The sequence below is a fragment of the Lonchura striata genome, chromosome 3 (genome assembly GCF_046129695.1).
Source record: "Lonchura striata isolate bLonStr1 chromosome 3, bLonStr1.mat, whole genome shotgun sequence".
Lineage (NCBI taxonomy): Eukaryota > Metazoa > Chordata > Aves > Passeriformes > Estrildidae > Lonchura > Lonchura striata.
The window spans coordinates 105499965-105519491 of record NC_134605.1 but is presented as its reverse complement, the minus strand read 5'-3'; the positions used below and the strand labels follow the sequence as shown (position 1 = coordinate 105519491).

At 35.5% G+C, this 19527-nt stretch overlaps 1 long non-coding RNA gene across 1 annotated transcript in view; it reads left to right on the top strand.

Moving 5' to 3' along the window:
- The first annotated feature begins 11589 nt into the window (after nucleotides 1-11589).
- Nucleotides 11590-19527, top strand: part of LOC116183450 (uncharacterized) — a 41647-nt gene continuing 33709 nt past the window's right edge. The window contains exons 1-2 of the long non-coding RNA XR_013339624.1: nucleotides 11590-11687; nucleotides 15828-15886. This is a non-coding gene — a long non-coding RNA (uncharacterized LOC116183450). The remainder of the gene's footprint in view (nucleotides 11688-15827; nucleotides 15887-19527) is intronic.

Sequence of the window (19527 nt, the reverse complement as noted above, 5' to 3'; positions counted from 1 at the left end):
CATTATCTCAGAGCTGCATGCTTTACCTGGAAAAGATACAGATGGTAATTAACAAAAATAATTAGCTTAGATGGGGCTCTTAACAGTGAAAAAAAAAAAAAAAAGAAAATTCCTTTTATTCTTTCCAAGGTAAGGACCCCATCTAAATTTATTATTTTCAAATTAATTTTTAAATATTTTATTATTTTAATTATTTTTTATTTTTTTATTTTATAAATTATTTTATTAATTTTACTAATTATTTATTTTATTTATTATTACTAATTATTTTAAAAACTGATGCTTTTTTCATTTGAATAAGAGATAAATTTTGATTTTACAGTGCCATAAGAGACACAGAAAAGTTAAATTCAGTGCATCTGTTTACTCTGACCTTGTTTTCCAAGACCACAGGGATGTATAAGGAGCCTGAATGATAAAATTTTAGAATTTAAAGAGAGTTCTTTTCACCAGAAAAAAAAAACAACCCTAGGGCAATTCATAGCTGCATAATACCAGAAAGACTAAAAATAAAACAAATAATCAATAAAAGATTATAAAAAAATTATATATCATATCAAAGTTATGACAAATATGCAAAAATGGAAAGTAAAGCAAATGAACAGTGGTGGTCTTTTGTAATGGTGATTTTAAAAAATGAAGGATACTAGTAACTTCTATCCACAGTATGGGAATTTCTTTTTGCTTTTCTGAAGATTGTTTGGCCATGCAGCCTACCTGACCATTTCAGCTATGTTAACATAAACTACCTCACTGAGCATTTAACTGGTACCTGCTTAGGAAAGAAACAGGAAATCATTATGCTGCTGTGGATTTCCTGCTATATTCCTCTAATCCCCCATAACTGTAGCTATTGTATACAGCAATGGACAAATACAGATCAACATCCTGCAATGCTTCAATATGGAACTATCATGTCATTCCAGCTTGCAATATCAAGGAGGGAGGAAGGTCTCCCCAAAAGCCCTAAAGCCTTCTTTCCAAATCCTCCTTGGGTGAATTTAGTCTATGCAATGTTCCACAGCTACTGATGAACAAAGGTTTCTTTTCCATTGAAATGCAGAGCTAGAAAGAGCCTAAAGACACATTTAATCTTTTCATCCCCTTCTTCTAACCCTGGCAATGAGACAATGTCCTCTATACGTACACCACCATGCTTATCTGTTCTTAAAAACCTCCAGTGGCACATTCAAAAAGGATCACTGGCTTACTAGTTCCAGTATTTAACTGTCTTTACAGTAAAAAGGATTTTCTTAATATTTGATCTGTATCTTAGCTACAAATTAAGCTGATTACTCCATCAATACCAACAGCAAGCAACAACTATCCTGTTTTACTGTAGTCTTTTACATATAGGCTGACCTGAGCAGGAATTAATTGAGAGAAGTCCCTTGGCCTGGTTTATAAAGAAAACTGATCAGATTATCACAACAGTCCCTACTGGATTTATAAGTGTGTAAATCAAATATCTCTCCTGAGCAAAAATATAAAGTACTTTTTCTTTCTTTTTGGAGTCAAATACTGCAGTGTTTCATTTAACAGAAATATCCCATTCTTTTCTTCACTCATGCATTCTTGGAACATTCCCATTATATTTGCAGAAAATTGCAAATTTGTTTTCAGTATGAATGACAAGTAATAAAATTAAACTATATTGTACTGTACTAGGTCACACATGGGAGCTGGAGTTTGTTTATTACCAGTTCCTCTGTTTTTCTCTTTCTTAGCAGATAGCTCATTATTTCCTACAAGATCGGTTATTTGAAATCTATAGAGTTGGCTGTAAGTGTGTGCTGTTTACCATTCCACACACCAGTCCCTTTCCTCCCTTCCCAAATATATAATTACATTTTTTATAGATGCTTTGGTACATTTTAAAAGGCACGTCGGTTTCTTTTTTAGGGACTCTTAGAAGCAAAGTGGGACACGTTGATGTTCATTTGCACGCCATACCCAGAATTACTAAAAAGTTTTGTTGTAGAGGGGTTTTGATTTGTTTTTTTTCTCCTCTTTTCTCAGCTCTGGAAACAAATGGGAAGATTGGAGACTGTACATTTCTGCAATTAAATATTTTCTGGGGGACTCATGAAAATTGAAAAATCCAGGGGAGCATAGAGGGACCTTATCCCCTTGTCTATTTTTGTTCTCTGGATAATCTAGATATTGTCTTAAATCAGGAATAATGCAACCACCAGGACAGCTTGGAGTATCTGTAAGCGTGAGAGAAACACACAGCTTCCTCTCTGAGACACACAGACTTATCAGAGTCCCACAAGGACTGATGCAGAGGTTGTGCTCAGAATAATCTGCTGCTTTTTCTTGGATGTCAGCAGGTTGGTGGTGAAATACTTACATTTTCCAGGTGAACACCACAAATAGTCCTGGTCAGGACTCAGATCATTCACTGGTTTGCAATGGGTCATCCGGCACAAACTGGGAGTTATCCTAATACAGCACTCTCAATTTAAGCTTTTTATCCTCCATATTCTCTCCTAAAACAAAATTTAAGATTTTCTTACATTATACATTTGTAATGACAATAGGTAGTTACTATTAAATTTATATTTTTTGTTTTCTATGCAAATACAGACATTATTTTAAATATTCTAAAAGTATCACTGTGACTTCTCTAACTATGAGATAAACCTGTCCTTATTTATATGTCAAAATAGAAAATATTTCCCTTCAAATTTCTTTTTTTGCTCTTCAGAGAGTTTTTATTTTTTTAAATTTATTTCCTCACTCTGCTTTTCTTTATGCCCAAGGACTTTCCTGTGATAGGGATAGCTTTAGGGAAAGGCTGAAAAGGAAATAGGATAAAACTATCTTGGATTGATTCTGTAGTTTTGGACTCCCTTTAGAGAAAATAAGATACACATTTCAGTTGCTGGTGTTAAACAGCAGTGTTATAAACTCTAATGAAGTTGAAGTGAATTATGTTCTCAATGGTCTAAGAGGGAAACTTGAATTCCCATATCTATAGAAACAATAAAATGTCAGGAAAATAGACCAACAAAGTATCTGTTCCATCTTTATTGTTTTTGTATTACATGTTTCATAAAGCATAGCTATGGAGAAAATTAAGAAAATCAAATAAACCAGTAATTTACAGTACATGATGAGCTACTGTCCTTTTCTCCTTCCAAAATGCAATTTAAAATCCTTGTCTGAATGAAAGAAAAATATGGCAAGGATTACTTATATTTTCATGGATACTGCTGAATATTTGATTTTTTTCTTGCCATCCTTCACTATTTCCTATTGTTGCTGAATGTTTCAAATGGTAAGGAGGTAAATTATTATTGCAGGAGTTGCAAGTGCCTCCAATTTGATTGAAAACACATGTACTTCAAAAACAGACAGAGTACGTTGTTCCTCTAGAGTTATTGTAGAAACCAGAACATTTTTCCCCTTCAAGGAAAAATAATTATGAGCTACAAAAAATTGTTAATTATATTTTATCATAACTTTACCTTGAGGTGAATTTTTAGGCTTCTACAGCAATACAGCTTTCAATAAATAAATTTGGCTGGCAGCCATAGAAATGAGGTTATTTGGGCTACCAGTAAACAGTATTGTTTCTAAGCTCAATGAGTTTCCTATTACTTATTAAGAGCCATTGATGCAAACTCCTTGTGGGGGAAATGCATAATACAGTATATTAAAGATAAAACCTTTTATAAGGTAACAGAGTCTTTAGTTTTTTGGGTTTATTTTGTTCATATTCCAGGTAATTTTTATTTTTACATACAATATAGAGCCAGAGAAATTACTGAAGGATTTTCTGTGCATGAGTCTAAAAAAACAGTCTTGATTTTGTCTAACAAAATTTAAATCCATTCACTTTATGCTCTGTTTCAGTCTCTTTTCAAGATTTTACTGATTATTAACCGTTCCATTATTTCTAACTTTTATAGAGTAGTCCTCTAATAACAATGTCATGTAGTGTCTCAATCCCCATGGACAGTCTAGATCTAGGTATTTTTTAAACATGGATCTCCAAGAATAGACAGGATGGTATTGTGTTGGAAGAAGTCCATACTTCTTTTCAAGCCTTAGTTCTCTATTTCGAATATTGCTTTCTAGGAATTCCTAAATTTCTCCTGCAGAATCTGAGAAATATTCCTTGTTTTGAACTCCCAAAATATGAATAAAGTAATTTTTGATGCTAAAAAGGTGCACAAAGACGTATGTACAGTACATTAAAAGGTGACATGATACTTTCCTACAAAATAATTCCAAGCAAAAATTATTTTTTAGCTATGAGTGAATATTTCAGTGTCAGCTCCCTGAAAAACTGGATCATGGGATCTTTATCATCAGAAATCCTATGAAACAAAGTTATTTAAATTTTTAAAGAGAAAATATGGTGGGCGGGAGCGCGGCAATATGGTATGACAGCTAGGTCTATAGATCACTGGCCTTCCTGTGTGTGGATAATATTTCAATATAACCTCTAATTTCTCACGAGATTTGATGCTTTAGAACAATTTGAAGGACTTTGATGATATGTTAGGAGCAAGTGAAAAGACTACAACTGTACTCCAACAGTTCTTACATCTCAACTAAAAGAAAATCTGGTACCTTCCAGTTTGGAGCAGCTGAGACCCATCAAAAAACTGAAAATAATTTGTTCAGAGCTGCAGCTGTCATTGTCTATTAAAGTAAAAAACAAATGAAGTGCTGCTTCTGACTTCACCTCACCACTTCATATGAGCTCTCTCCCATTCCACTAGGCAGTTGTGGACACTGAAATAATACAAAACATAACCCAATCAGCAGACTGTGAAGAATATAAAAGCTAAAGACAGATGTTCAAGAGCTATCATCACTTTTCAGCTTTAATTATATTGACATGGAACAAACAAGTGATAAATCAACTATTTTATAGCATAATAAGCCTTATTCTACCTGTTAACCTAATGCCTCTTTGGGTGGCACATCCCAGGTACACAGAAGACCATGGAGTGCTTTGTGTATAAGCAGTCACAGAAACTTATTGTGTACTGAAATAATACTGAGATTCTCCTGGTTTTCACAATCATCACATTCCAAAGGGCTTTTTTGAGTTTTCTTCCTACACAGCTATCTCTCATAACTTTGAAGCCCTTCTTATGTCATTCATTCAAAGTCCTGCAGAAAAAAAAAAAAAAAAAAAAAAAAAAATCTGTATTATTTCTTTTAGGTCTTTAGGTTTCAGTTTTATTGGCAATGATTGCCAGTTATTCAACATGTTTTATGACAATCCATTATTCTCTGTGCCAGCTCATAAAGATGAAAGATAAGGTGCCGTATTACTATACAGAGTAGACTTGGATGCCAGAATTTTTTTAAAGAAACTTGTTGATATATCTTGAAATCAAGAATCTATTGTATCTGTAATGTTGAAAAAGGCTCTTCGACACTCATGAAATCCAGTTCCATAATTTCACTGTGATTTATAAAGGCAATTTTTTTTCCATGATATCCAGTTCATAACTGAAGGATTCACAGCAGAAATACAGAAGTATTTTTCTTTGAAAATTGCTTTTCAGCTACGTCTGATGATCTGATTTAAAGTCCAATGAAAAGAGGAGTGGCATTTCAAGGGCGTTGTTGATTTCCAAGTTCCTCTAAGAGTAAAGACCCTCCAAATGAAACTTCCAGGGAATCATAAGAAAATAAGCATGCTAAGTGCTGAAGAATAATTTTAATGGTCCTCATTAGCTCAGTGAAAAAAATTCTCTGCTGATCCAACCTGCCCGTTGAATTAAACTTCACTGTGAAAAGCAGGCTCCAAATCAAGGTTTGTCCCTGTGTTCATTGCTGCCCATTCTGTACTTGGTGCTTATAGGCTTTGTTCTCAGAGAGTGAAGATGGGTAACAAATAAAATTTTTTTTCCTCTGTCCCCAAAAAGCCAACCTAGAAAGCCACAGTATAAATGAACTAAAACTGTTTCAGACTGACAGATTACTTTGATTTCACAAAATTTCTGTTTGCAGTTTCTGTTCCTAGTATCCCATTACTCAAGTAGAGGGGATGTCCCAGTGTGGGAGATAAAGGTCAGAAAGTTCGATCTGATGATCTTGGAAGTCTTTTCCAACTTTAATGATTATATGAATGGACACAGCAATCCCTTCCATGTTTATTCCATTTGTTCACAGCCTTTGGCATGCACTGTGGTCAGACCAAGACAGACTAATTTCAGAGTTTTATGTTTGCTCTATTAGTAGCTTACTATGAAATGTAAGCAATGGAGAGATGAACATAGATGGCAGATTTACACTAACTTTTAATGTTTGTAGACTTAGATGACTTTTATGATAATGCTTCTCTGTTTGGTTTGGGGGCTTTTGTGTATTGAATATTTAATGATGTTTTAATTGTTGTTGATTGTTCTGATTAGAGTTAATCCATGTGGCACCTATAGTGTGCTGGCAGGGGGCGCTTCATAAATGAAAATGGTCATTATTTCTTACTGTAAAATACCAAATCACTTACATTTAGGGAAATGGACTGAAATTTTACAAATTAGTTGCTTGATGAGTTCAGAAGAAAGAAATAACACATTTAGCTTGTTCGGCAATACTGCAAAATAAGTCTCCTTAATCACATGTCTTTTTTCCCAATTGAATAGACTCCATCTGGAGAAATTACAGTTTGTGGAGACAGAAGACAGTTATAAAGGTACTATTTGTCCTCCTCTAAGTGAAGTCAGAGGTAATTTTCTGCCATATCTTTATAACTCCCTGATCATGGGGACAGAATAATGTTGTTCTTACTTTGTGATCTTTGGCTGCCACACAAAACCCATAGGAATTGCTGCTAACTTTCAGACCACCTTCAGCATCTTCAAACCTGTGTATGAAGAGCATGGCATAGATGGTATAGATGTGTTGAATCTACTGTATCATGTCTAGGTCTCTCTGACTTCACAGATTTTCCCATCTGTCTCTCAACTTAAATATATTCCCTAAGATCAGATTTTTTATTGCTTTGGTTTACAAAGGTTTGGCCTCCTATAGAGATAATTGTATTTCAGAGTGATTATATGACAGTGCACATATCTGCTTATCTGGTTTCATTGTTTAGTAATATGACAAGAGTACTCAAGACTCAGGCAAATGCCTCTCCCTAACTTCAATTTCTGATCCAATGTTAAATTTCATGTTCCTAATAAACATTTTCCTCTACAAGAAGAAAATCTGTGCTGAAAACCATCTTCTCAGAGTGCACTTACTGCAACTTTGAAATGCTAGACTTAAAAAGTTGTAAATCAACATGTTGTCCTTAGCTGTTAGAGGAATTAGTCAACACACAGTATTTTAATTTGTCCTACTCTTGTGCCTTGAGACTGACCTTCAGCAAGCGCAGCCTATGAGGAGCAGGATTTGATAAATTCCTAGTGATCTGAAATTCTATGCCTCGGAACTAAATGGGCTGAGAATGTCACTATCTGGCCAGCATACAGCCACCCCTGATGTGAAAGGAAGACATATGCGTGAAAATCTTAGGGATTAAGAGATCATCATCTTTTGGATTATAAAAGATTGTCTGAAGTTGAACATTTCTGATGTACCTCATCAATTGACAGTTTAATCAAGAAGACACAGGAAAATTTGTTAAAATACTCAGTGTCCTCAGAGCTGGGTCACTCTTTCAGAATGTTTTGGGGATTCATTCTGAAGCCCTTGCTACAAATAAACCACATTGATGAGATTCTTAATTCATTTAGACTTGGTCTTGCAATAAATGTCTTACATTTTAGGTTAACCAGCCTCCATTTGCAAGGAGTTATTGCCAAATTTGTGTCTGAAATGGTCTAAAATCTTGAAAGTTGCTATAAATATGAGATTTCCCATCCACTGTCTGGAAGACTCAAATCCATACTTAGTATAAAATGTCATGGTGACATTGAATTCTACTCCATCTTCAAAAGCTCAGTCATAATTTAAAAAAACTATTCCTAATATACAACAACAACTTTCTTTTTTTTCCTTTCTCCTTCTACCCTCTCTTTTTCTCCTTTAATATGAGTTATTAGATCCACACACTAATCCAAGTCTGCTCTCTTTATATGTAGCAAAACAAAGAATACTGCAGATTTTTGCATTTCTACATTTGTAACCAGAAGTGTGTGAAATAGGCAGATCATAAAGCTGGCTTTACATTGTTCTGGTATGGTAATTTGCATTGAACTAAAATAATTTTTGTTTCATTAGTCTCTATGGTCAAAATGAAAACAATAATTTAGCTAGGTAGATTTTTAGTTTGTTTTTATTTTGGATAAAACTTAAATATATTCCCCAAGATATTTTTAAAAGGTAGGAGAAGAGAAATCATAAAAAATAAAAATGCTATTAAATAAGTTGTAAAATTCAATGTGATACATAAATGCCATAACTCAACTGGAGAGCTGGAGAAAAAAATAGTTTTATAGTACTGACAATGCAAAGGCTAAAAAATTCAACCAAGAGAGTTTAAGAATCTCAAAAACTGTAACATATCTGCTGAAGTACAGTTGAATTTTTGAGATGAAGGTATAGAAGGCTAACAATCATCAGGAGTTGAAGGAAATCAAAACTTCTTCAATTGTTTAATTGTTCTGTTCTTTTATGTCTTCCAAAGGAGTTTTTTCTTTAATTATATGGAGCATTTATTTTTGTATCAAATAGGAAAAAACCTTTGAACAGGAATTTGTCAACCTTGTCTTTATAAACTGAAGCTGTTAATGTCTGGCTCTTGCTATTTACTTCAGAGATAAATGCAGCAGATGTAAATGTAATGGTACAAAACCTTTGAAAGTAATTAAATCACATAGCAAGATTAGTTCAGCCCTTAAGATAAAAGGGTTGAGGCTGCTTTCATGACCAAGAGCTATGCATTTATAAAACCATAAAATCACTTGTTTAAATCATTAGTGTATTTAGCTGTTTTAGTGATAGATATTGGAATACACACATTAGGCACCTCTTAGGACAGCATATACAACATCTGCTCTGTTCTCCTATTCCAACAATTTCCGTTTCAAAGCAAAAATCCTAAAGATCTGTGAACAAAGAATAATTTTCTTTTTGTGCTATTTTTGCTCCTTTATGGTAGTGCTTGATAAGGTTGTAGGGTTTAGTATTTTTGTCAGTCAATCTCTTTTATTATTCATTTTTCATACAAAAATATTCAAAACTTAAATATACTTCAGTCTAATATTTGTGACTATTCATCATCTGATAGTTGGGAGCAGTTTGGAAGAGGCATGAGAAAAATAGATCTATGTTTCTAGTCCCTCCAGTAATACAGAATTGTGATTATGATTGCTATTAAAATAAAGAAGACTGGTTGTTCACAAGCTTTGGCATTGTTAGAATGAAGGATGACAAAGAAAGCACGTGAGAAAAAATTGTCTAAAGATTCCTAGAACATGTGAATAGTATAATCTCATTTGCAGAGAAAGAACATTATATTAAAATTGACTGTGTATATTTAAATTTCAAACAGTTGGGCTCTTTCTCAGAGAGAGGGAGAGAAAAAAAGACTGTGTAAGTGAATTGAGGAGAGAGAATCTGGATTTATTTCCCTTTTATCTTTTATAGGAAGTAGTTAAATACAAGTGCATTGCCCATTTGCACCATCTAGGATTTGATAGGCAAGCTGACATGGGAGAAGGAGAAAAAGAAGAAAGAAAAAAAAAAAAGATATATGAAGTTTCCTTTGAAGTAAGGGAGCCCAAGACAGAGGACTAGATTCTAATTTAGTCCAATGTCTATAAAATTCAGGTCTGGAAACTAGCATACTTAGTCTTAATGTAGACAAAACATCTGGATGCCTTTGTAACCCTTAGTCACTGCTGGGAAAACAATAGCCTCAGACTTTCCCAAATAGGCCAGTCCTCAGATGTGTCAAGGCATCAATAGATACAATAAATTTTAAAGAAGCCAAGATATGGCCATCAAATCACTCTATCTAAACAATGTGATTTTCTTTCTTTCTTTACAATAGGTCTCCACTGGACACTAAATAACTTTGAGTTCAATATTTGTCCTACTATAAAGGTTTATCTGAAATTTGTGACAGGAGTAGGGGGAACTATTAAGTTATTTTCTTAAATTCCATCTCATTGAGTGATAGAAAAAACCTGACTCCATCAAAAAGAAAAATATTCCCCAGAACAACTCCAGCCTGAGTGTGTCCCAAATACTGCATTTAAAATTGTTTCTTTCATGCAAAGGTACAAAACCAACACTTTAAATATTTATTAAAACATAAACACTTAGCATCATAGCATCATAGAATGTTTTGGATTGGAAAAGACCTTAAAGATCATCCAGTTCCAGCCCCCCAGTCATGGGCAGAGAAATCTCCCACAAGAACCAGTTGCTCCCAGCTCTGTCCAACTTGAACTTGAATACAGCCAGGCATGGGATCCTCTGAACAACCTGTTCCAGTGTCTCACCACCTTCACTGTAAAAACTTCTTCCATATATCCAATCTGATTTTCCCTTCTTTCAGTCTGAACCCATACTTCTTGTCCTATCACTACAGTTCCTGACGACGTGTTCTACTCCACCTTCCCTGTAGCCCCTTTCAGATTTTGGAAGGCTGCTATGAGGCCTGAACACAACCTTCTCTTCTCTGGGCTGACCAAACCAAACTCTCTCAGCCTGTCTTCACAGGGGAGGTGCTCTACCACATTGCTCCGTCCATGCCTGTGAGGACAGGCAGTGATTGTGAGGGGCTGGCAGGGAAAAATGGTGGGTGATGGGACTTAGGTGGAAAATCCAAGGGTCCTTTATTTTTCTTGCCACAGTAATAGGAATGCTCCCAAATACAGTCAGATGCTACGAGGTCTAACAAAGGGTGATCCCAACTTATATAGGATAACAGGGAACATTCTAGAAACATTCCAGAAGCATTCTAACCAATCACAATGGGGAATGTAAGATACATTAACATAGTAACTCCCAAGATCCCCTTTGAACAAACTTTAACTCTCCCTAACTCAAAACAGTGTCCCTGCACCTAAAGTGTAATTTTCCATGGCCTTGTGTTGGTCTTGGCTATGGCTGGCTTGCTGGCCAGGCCACTGGACCTCCACAATATTCCAGTCCCCTCACCAACTTCATGGCATCCTCTGGACTTGCTCCAACAGTTCTGTGTCTTTCTAGTGGGACCCAGATCTGAATCCACCTCTCCAGGTGAGGTCTTATGAGAGAAGAGGGGGAGAATCACTGTAAAAATTTGAGTGGGAAAGGAGGGACAAGGAGCTAACAGTGAGACTCAAGACATTGGGGCTGAGATGCCTTTAAGCCACCCTTTCACCTTTCAGGTCCTTGCTTAGTTGTAGTAGCTTGTCGTCAGGAAGGAACAATTCTGCAGAGCACAATTTCCTTTGAACTTAGCCCCTGTCGAAATGACACACTGAACATTTGCACATTATCCTGTGAAATTATAACAGCCTGATGTCCAAGCAGCACCTTGTTCTGGCATAGCCTGACTCCAGACAACATCCTAAGCTCTGGTCAGTGTTCTGGCTTGGGCGTAGAACACAAGTTCAGTCCCACATCTGTCTGTGGTTTACTGTGTGACTTTGGGTATATCTCCCCTAGGTCTGTTTCCTCACACCTGAAATATATTTGGAGACACCACGAGTTCCCTGGGGAAAACTGTTCTGCCACAACGAGCTGAGATCACTTGTGCCAATGTTCAGGCTGTAAGTACACTGCTGACCTTGCTAAGGGAATTTCTTTCCTTCAGAAAAACCAAGCCTGTATCTAATCCGTACCAGGCAGAAGTAGTAGGGCTCTTATAGACCAAGAAGGCAGCAGGGTTAGAATAAAGCAGTTGGCCACATTAGAAAGGGGGGAGTATAGAACTTTCTGCAATGCAGTTGCAGCAGTTTCTGCTAGTGTTAGCACCTGTCTCAGCAAGAGATTTTTCTGTGAATGCTTTTCATGGGGTTTTTATGCATTCAGGCAGTAAGGATCAAGACTTCCACCACTCTGTTAGTCTGAGCTAGTCTTGGATTTCTTATATTCTTATTCCAGTAAGGAATTATAAACTGAAATTGTTCATAATGAAGAAAAGAACTTTTAAAAAAGGACACAACATTAATAAATTCATAAATTTTTCCTCCAAATTTCTTCTCTATTTTGAGAGAATTTGGGGTTTGAAATCCCAGAGGTATTTAAAATACTAGGAGACATTGACAAAATTGAAAAAAAGAAAACTAGACTCAGGCTTGAATAAGACTTCCTCTCATCTCAGCATACTATTGATATTCCCTGAATCTTATCACCCACCTGCCTTTGAAGATTGCCCCTTGCTATATTAATATAAAATAAGAACACTGAGATCTCCTGCTAGTATTTCTCACAAAACCCAGGCTCTTCTTGGGGACTGGATAAATAATAGAGCCTGATTATTCTAATAAGAATCAAATGAGGTATTTAGGATAAAGACTTAGAATTAATTCACCTTTTAAGACAAATGCAGAACTTCTGTTAAAGCCAGCCAGGGTTGCATTTATTAGCAAGAAGTATACATTCAACTGTATTCACTGATATTGGTCATTCCCAAACTTGAGAGGTACAGGAATTATAGAATATATTTTCTATTTACATTCGTCATGTCCAAAGAGATAAGTGCAAAAAAGTAGAGGCAGCACAGTTGTTACTACACAATGCCAGCCTTTCTGAAATCATCTCTTGAAGAGACTGAGAAAACTTGCCAGAGTGCTACAGAAGTTTTGATGAAGGGAGGCACTTGGATAAGGACATTAAATCCGTGCTGATACCAGCATATGGAAGTTGAAGTCTTTTCTCATTATCTTGGCTGATTTTCTGCCAGGAGACACATCTGCTGGACTTGTGCAGGCGCCCTGTGGGAATATAAACCTAGGCAGTCAGACCAGCCTGCTAAGTCATATTCATGTAACATTGTTAGGTAATTTCTCACATCAAGGGGTGCACTGGTGCAGAAACACACTTGGGGCTCATGGAGGGTGGGGAAAAATCATGTGGGAGGCATCTTTGCCATCTGATGGGAAGCTACATGGACACCAGTGGAGAATTCTCCTTGAAAAAATGATAAGTGAATATTCCTCAGGATTACTTAGCAAGTTGCTCACATTACATATTTAGAATAATAATTTCCCTGAACTGTCAAAATCCCAGATTTAAGACATATGATTGAACTGCTGTTAGCAGCAATAATGGTTATGGTAAACTAATGGCAGTTTCATGCAAATTCTTTAAACTTTAAATATTGTAAAGTTTTAAAAGCTTAGGGCTTTTGTCATTTCAAACCAACATTTTCACATTATTATCATCTTTTTGGACTTAAAATTCTTTTTCTTCAGAGTTTGAATACCCCTAGAGGGTTTTCTCTTTATACAGAACATAGTATGAAGACACAATGAATTATAGCCTCGTGTCTTACCTATTCACCCAGTTTCAGATATTTGGGTTGTTAAATTCCTGCTTTCCACTCACATGTGCAGAACTCTCCAGGGCAACACCTCTAATATGTCTTGATACATTGCATACGTCAAGGTGGGCTTTGTGTGTTTTTCTAAAGATTGATCCTGATTTTAATGAAAAATGAAGAAGAAGATTGTGCTGCAAAAAGTTTGCCTTATGTTAGCATTTCAGTTATCTTCATCATAGTTGAGAAAGAGAAATATGACTTCAGCTAAGTCCATTTTATCACAGGGACAAAATTCTCTTGGGGGAGTATGCATTTCACAAAGAGCTGCATTCTGATGACTTCTCCAATTTTCTACTGAAAATTTAAAACAGAATAAAATATAACTACCACACCCCAAGAAATGGCATTTTAAAGAGCTCAGGATTTGTCCAGTTGCTGTAATGACCAAACAAACAAAGGAACAAACAATCTGACAAAACCCCAAAACTTCCATGTAATTGTCATCTGTAATAGTTTAGTTATGTTATGAAGTTATGAAGTTTCTGTAAATTATTAATTAGCAGTTTACTCTCATCTGAAACTAGGGGCTGAATAACAATATCTCCTGGAGGAATATTCAACTGTTCTCACGGAGTTTTATATCTGGAGTTTCCCTCTAAAGTCCACATCTAATAAATGACCATTAACCACTGCTACTGAATCCCAGATAGATTTTTATGTCATGTCAATAAAACCCAGGCACAGTTTGGTGTGTATCAAAATGTTTTGATGGATCAAATGAGAGAAATAATTAATCTTCTTTTCTGATAAAAATCCAAATACTGAATGATTAGCAGCTTCCTACCAATAATGCATAGCAAAATATAAGAACAGGAATTGTCATGCAGTAATTTGACATTTCTGAAACAAATGAATGCTTTGAATATACAGTTACTCCTTCAAGTTTCTCTTAAGGAACCACCTCATACATCTTGAAAATTTATATGCCTGTGTCCATTTTGTGAACAGTTAATTGCTACATCCTTCACAGTATAGAGTTTTTTTTTTCTCTACTCTTTTTTCCTTTGCATATATATACACATGATATCTCATTACTAAGTATGTTGGGAGCACTTATCTGCATGGAGGAAAAAGGTAGTGAATTTTTCCAAGTTGTAATGATAAGCTAAAAGTAAGCCTTACAAGGTAAAATCTATTTAAAATGTGGCAATTGGGGAAAATATGTCCCCCAAGCATAGCAAACACACTATCAAAGTGAGTTAGCTACCAATTAACTCCTACATTTTGTACAAAGGGCATTAAATTCTAGGATAAAATAAAGCCAAATGATGTATGCCTGTTCTCTGTGAACAATAGATCATGCAAAATGAGCTCCAGATGAGGTGGTTTTTGTTGTGTTTTCAGCATTCAATTGCCTTTCTGGAAAATATTTGCTTTTCTTTTAAAAACACAATATTTTTCTATGTAAACTCCTATCACTAGGCATATGGCAAAAGATAAACTATAGGTCTAGTGCAGTAAATTAAAATGTGAGCTCTTAAGCAGTTTCAGACACTATGATCCAGGAGCCAGTTTTGACCAAACTAATCAATGGATAATTTCCCCATAAATTTAGATGTGCCTAAAGTCTTCCTTCTGGAAACAGTTAGAGAAGCAAAGCATCCTACCAGGGAGAAGAAACTTAATTCTCAATTCCTGTGGCCTGCATAATGTCATCTCCACATGGGAAGATATTTTAGCTAGTCTCTGTATTTCACCTCACAGACACCAAGAGCATGTATTTCAGAAAAAACCCAAAAAAACAAAAAGCCAAACCAAACCAAACAAAACAAAAAAAAACCAAAAGAAAAACAAAAACAAAAGCAAAAAGAACCAATCAACCAAAACCAAAATATAAAAAGCCACATATGAAAAAAATAACAAAGCAAAATGACAAAGAAACACACCAACACATATGGAGTTCACAAAAGAACACTTTGGCAGAATTATGTCCTTGGAGAATGTTATATCTTAAATCCAAAAATGAAGTTGCTGACTTCTCACAATATCTAATGTGTTACCTTATATAAACTGCTTTATTTTGCATAGCATAAATTTCTCTGGGTTGATAAGCATCTAAACTTGTTTCAACTCTATAGAATTATTTTCTTTGAAATGAGTGACTGCACAGAAACACAACATGAGGTAATAAATGAGGTTGGAAGGGACCACTGAAGGTCCTCGAGTCCCTCCTCAAGCATGGTCTGCTCAAGAGCACATTGCTCAGGATTGTGTCCAGACAACTTTTGAATATCTCCAGGGAAGGAGATGCCACAACCTCTCTCGAGTTCCCTAACTATCTGCATTATTTCAAACACCTGCTTTATCAATTGCAAATGTGTTTGACTTCACTAGCATTTTGTTCCTGTTTTTCTGAGATTATCAGAAGATATTGTGAGGACCCTCCATTAGAGCATCACTGCATGGTTCTCAGCCCTTCAAGAGGTAGGTCTTGTACCCTGCTCTTTAAAACTGAATACTTCTAACCTTTTTTGGGTATCTTCTCATTTCATTCTCTTTTCCAATGTTTGTGTCAACTTCATACCTTAGCTTTCAAAGTTATATTTGAGAAAGGCTTCCAAGTATTGCGTTTTGCCTCCTGAAGATATCGAAGTATCCAATGGTGTAGAATTAGACTTTAATTATCAATAAAAATTAGTTTTATACCTATATAAGATACCTGCATAGTGACACTTGTATTCAAAATTTTTGGGATTACACCCAATTTCTGCTTCATATGTCATCACCACTAACACACTGTTCTGCACATGTATTATTATATATATACACACACACAGAGCAAAGCAGCAGAAAATCAGGAAGAAAAAAGGATTGAAAATATAGTTGCAAATATGTTGGGGAAGGTCAATACTGCCTCTTCACCTTGGTATTTTTATGACTTTTAGGAACCACAATAATAATCTCATCCCATGGCTTCAGTGACAGTCTTTTCTCACCCTGGGTTACTCCCACCAGGTGACACATCATAAGACTATATCCTAATTCAGAAGAAATATGAACAGTCTGTGTGAGTGTTCCAAGGAGGAAGAATCTTGAGGAAAAATCTAAGGATTAAATCAATGTAGACCAATTCCTGGAATGCAACTACATAAATATTCCAAGGTGCACTTAAACATGCATGTAACCCTGAGGTATACAGCTAATTTCATCCATAAAGAAAGGAGTATTTGGAAGAATATTTATCTAAGTGCTTCACCTGAAGGCTATGTTTCAGTTCTGCTGACTTCCACAGGGATGAGATTACTGCAGACTTGAATGTGCTTTTGTTTTGAAAACCTGCATAAAAGCAAGTTTTGAAAACATGCTTTTGAGACTGCAGCAAGGACCCAGCTGAAGAGTCCAATGAGCTTAAAAAGACCTCCAGACTTCATGGTATGATCAGACATTATGAAATAGAAGATTTAGACACATTTCAATGCATTTTCTAAATCCATCCAACATACATTTTATCTGTTAGAGTCTAATTTTGGATATTTTTGCTATGGTAATTTATATAATACACTTGAAGGAATTGACTGTCGCTCCTCAGGGGCCAGTACAGAGGCCCACATTGTTTAAAACACAGCATTTTCAGCAGCACAGGCACCCTCAGCAAGTCTACTAGTGGCGCCCAGCTGTGTGGTGTGGCCAACATGCTAGAGAGAAAGAATCCCATCCAGAGGGAACTTGAAAGAATCAAACATGTTGCATAAAATGTTAAAACATTGACAGAAATACAGAAGAGAAAGATTAGTTGTGAAAGAGGGAAGAGAGATGAGGAATTTATGAGCATAAGCCATATGAATTTATACATCTAAATCCTGACCAATGAATCTTAAGTCTAAACAGACACATTTGTGCTTAGGCAAAAGCAGAATGTGTGTTTCAAAGCTGCACTTAGTAATTTCTCTAAAGGATTGTGGAGTTCTTGATTTTTATGCAGTTCATTGTGGCCATACAAAATCCTCATTACTGTGATTGTACACAGAGGTCACAGTGTTTGTTTCTGTTGCTTGAAATTAAATGTAGCTTTTGTCAGTCTATTTCTAGAGAAAATATTTTCACTTATCAGTTCAGTCATTTCCATGACTGTTTAAAAATGTAAGTTAGCATTTACAGTTTATGTTCTACTTAATATACTTGTTCAAGTAAATAATTGTTTGAAGCAAACATGAAGGGACATGGTAAAAGAACCATTTTTTATTTTGACATTGGAAAAGACATTTAAAAAAAGTGCAATGTCCCTGCTTTGGCCTATTTAAAAAACATTAGCTTGACATTTATTTAAAAGCAGCAACTCAGGCTCTGTCACATTGAGTCAGAAAAACAAACTCTGCTAATTCCTACTCATTCATGTTTCAGAAAAATGTAGAAATTTGTGGATGACTGAGTAAAAGTGTTCATGAACATTTTCTTACTGATTCTTAGTTAGTTATTGTATCTGTTTTCTGACTCTGAGACCTAATATATTCTCCACATTTTTCCTTTTCATGATCTGTTCTTTCTAAACTGGTAAATACATGCAGAAATTGGACAAAAGTAATGTTTAACTAGCTTCATTTGGAGGCAAGAAGATATAAGGTTGTAATGGAATATAATGATATAAGGTTTTTTTCTGTTTTGCTGAGACATTCAGTAGGAGTGATGGCATGACAGTATTGCTTCTTGATTGCACTGAAGTGTAAACATAGAAGTACTTTTCCTCAATGGAGTTATTTTGGATTTTTACAGGAGTGCTCATGTAATTATATTCTCATCAGGGAGACCCTTACTATTTTGGGCTATTTTGTTGGATACTATAATGTATCTATCATTAATTTCATAGCAAAATAAAAACATGAAGGTTAACAAAGGCAGTGATTACAATAAATTCATCTTTACAAGTCTCCTGATCAAGGAGCTCAGGACTTTGCTACATCATGCCTATAATTTGCCAAGTCCCAGTTCTTTATTTTTAAACTTCTTCTGAGGAGCCACATTTGCATGATAAATCGTGTATCTGCTTGAGAGATGGATTTAGATCAAACTCAATTACCCTTGTATTTTAAGGGTGGAATGGTCACACCAATGACTTTTAAGCTGCAGTCATCGAGGTGAGGAGTAATCGAGGTGTGCTTGGGTAACTGGATTCAGGAGGATGAAGCAGGAATGCCAAATACATCTGAAAAGTAAAAGAATCAGATAATTTTTTTAAGTCTGGAAAAGACCTCTAAGAGCATCAAATATAACCACCATTTTCACAATTAATCCATTTCTCTAAGTATAAAATTTTCAAGTAATTTGAATGCTTCCAAAGAAGGTGATTCCACTACTTCCCTGGGCAGTCTGTTCCAATGCCTGACCACCCTTTCACTCACATTTTTCCTAATATCAAACCTAAACCTCCTCTGATGTGACTTGAAGCTGTGTCCTCTACTTCTATCACATGTTACCTTGTAAAACACCTGACCCCCAGCTGGCTAAATTCTCCTTTCAGGGAGTGGGTAGAGGGTCTCTCCTGAGCCTCCTGTCCAGACTAAACAATTCTATTTCCCTCAGCTTCTCTCATAGTACATGTGCTCTATATAGAGCATATGCTTAGGAGAACTTACCTCAGAGAAGGATGGTAAGAGTTTTTTACGTTATTTTTTGAGGTCAAATTCAGATTGAAAGGAAGCACTCTAACAGCACTGGTAAAAAAGAAATAATTTTATTAATAGATGCAGATGGACAGAAAGCCATCTGCCCACAATCCCAGACTTGTTACAGATATGGTGTATAAAGTCTTTTCCCTGAGTTCACATGTTTTGCCTCTAAGTGGTATTTCAGTAAAACCAGTATTTTAAATATGCACAAGTGTGTTATTTTATGATACTTGTGTTTGCAGAAATGAACTAGAAATCAAATGCTGCTATTACTCAATGTGAAAATTAGCATATTATCTGCCTCCTTATAGCTCTTAATATTTTTTAACTATGATCTAGAAGAAAAGCACTGTATACAATTCTGACAGAAGATACAAGTGATTAATCTCAGCAAATTAATTTCATTTGCATTCAATATAAACATAGGTAAAAGTAGGTCCATCTAAACATCCTGATATTAAA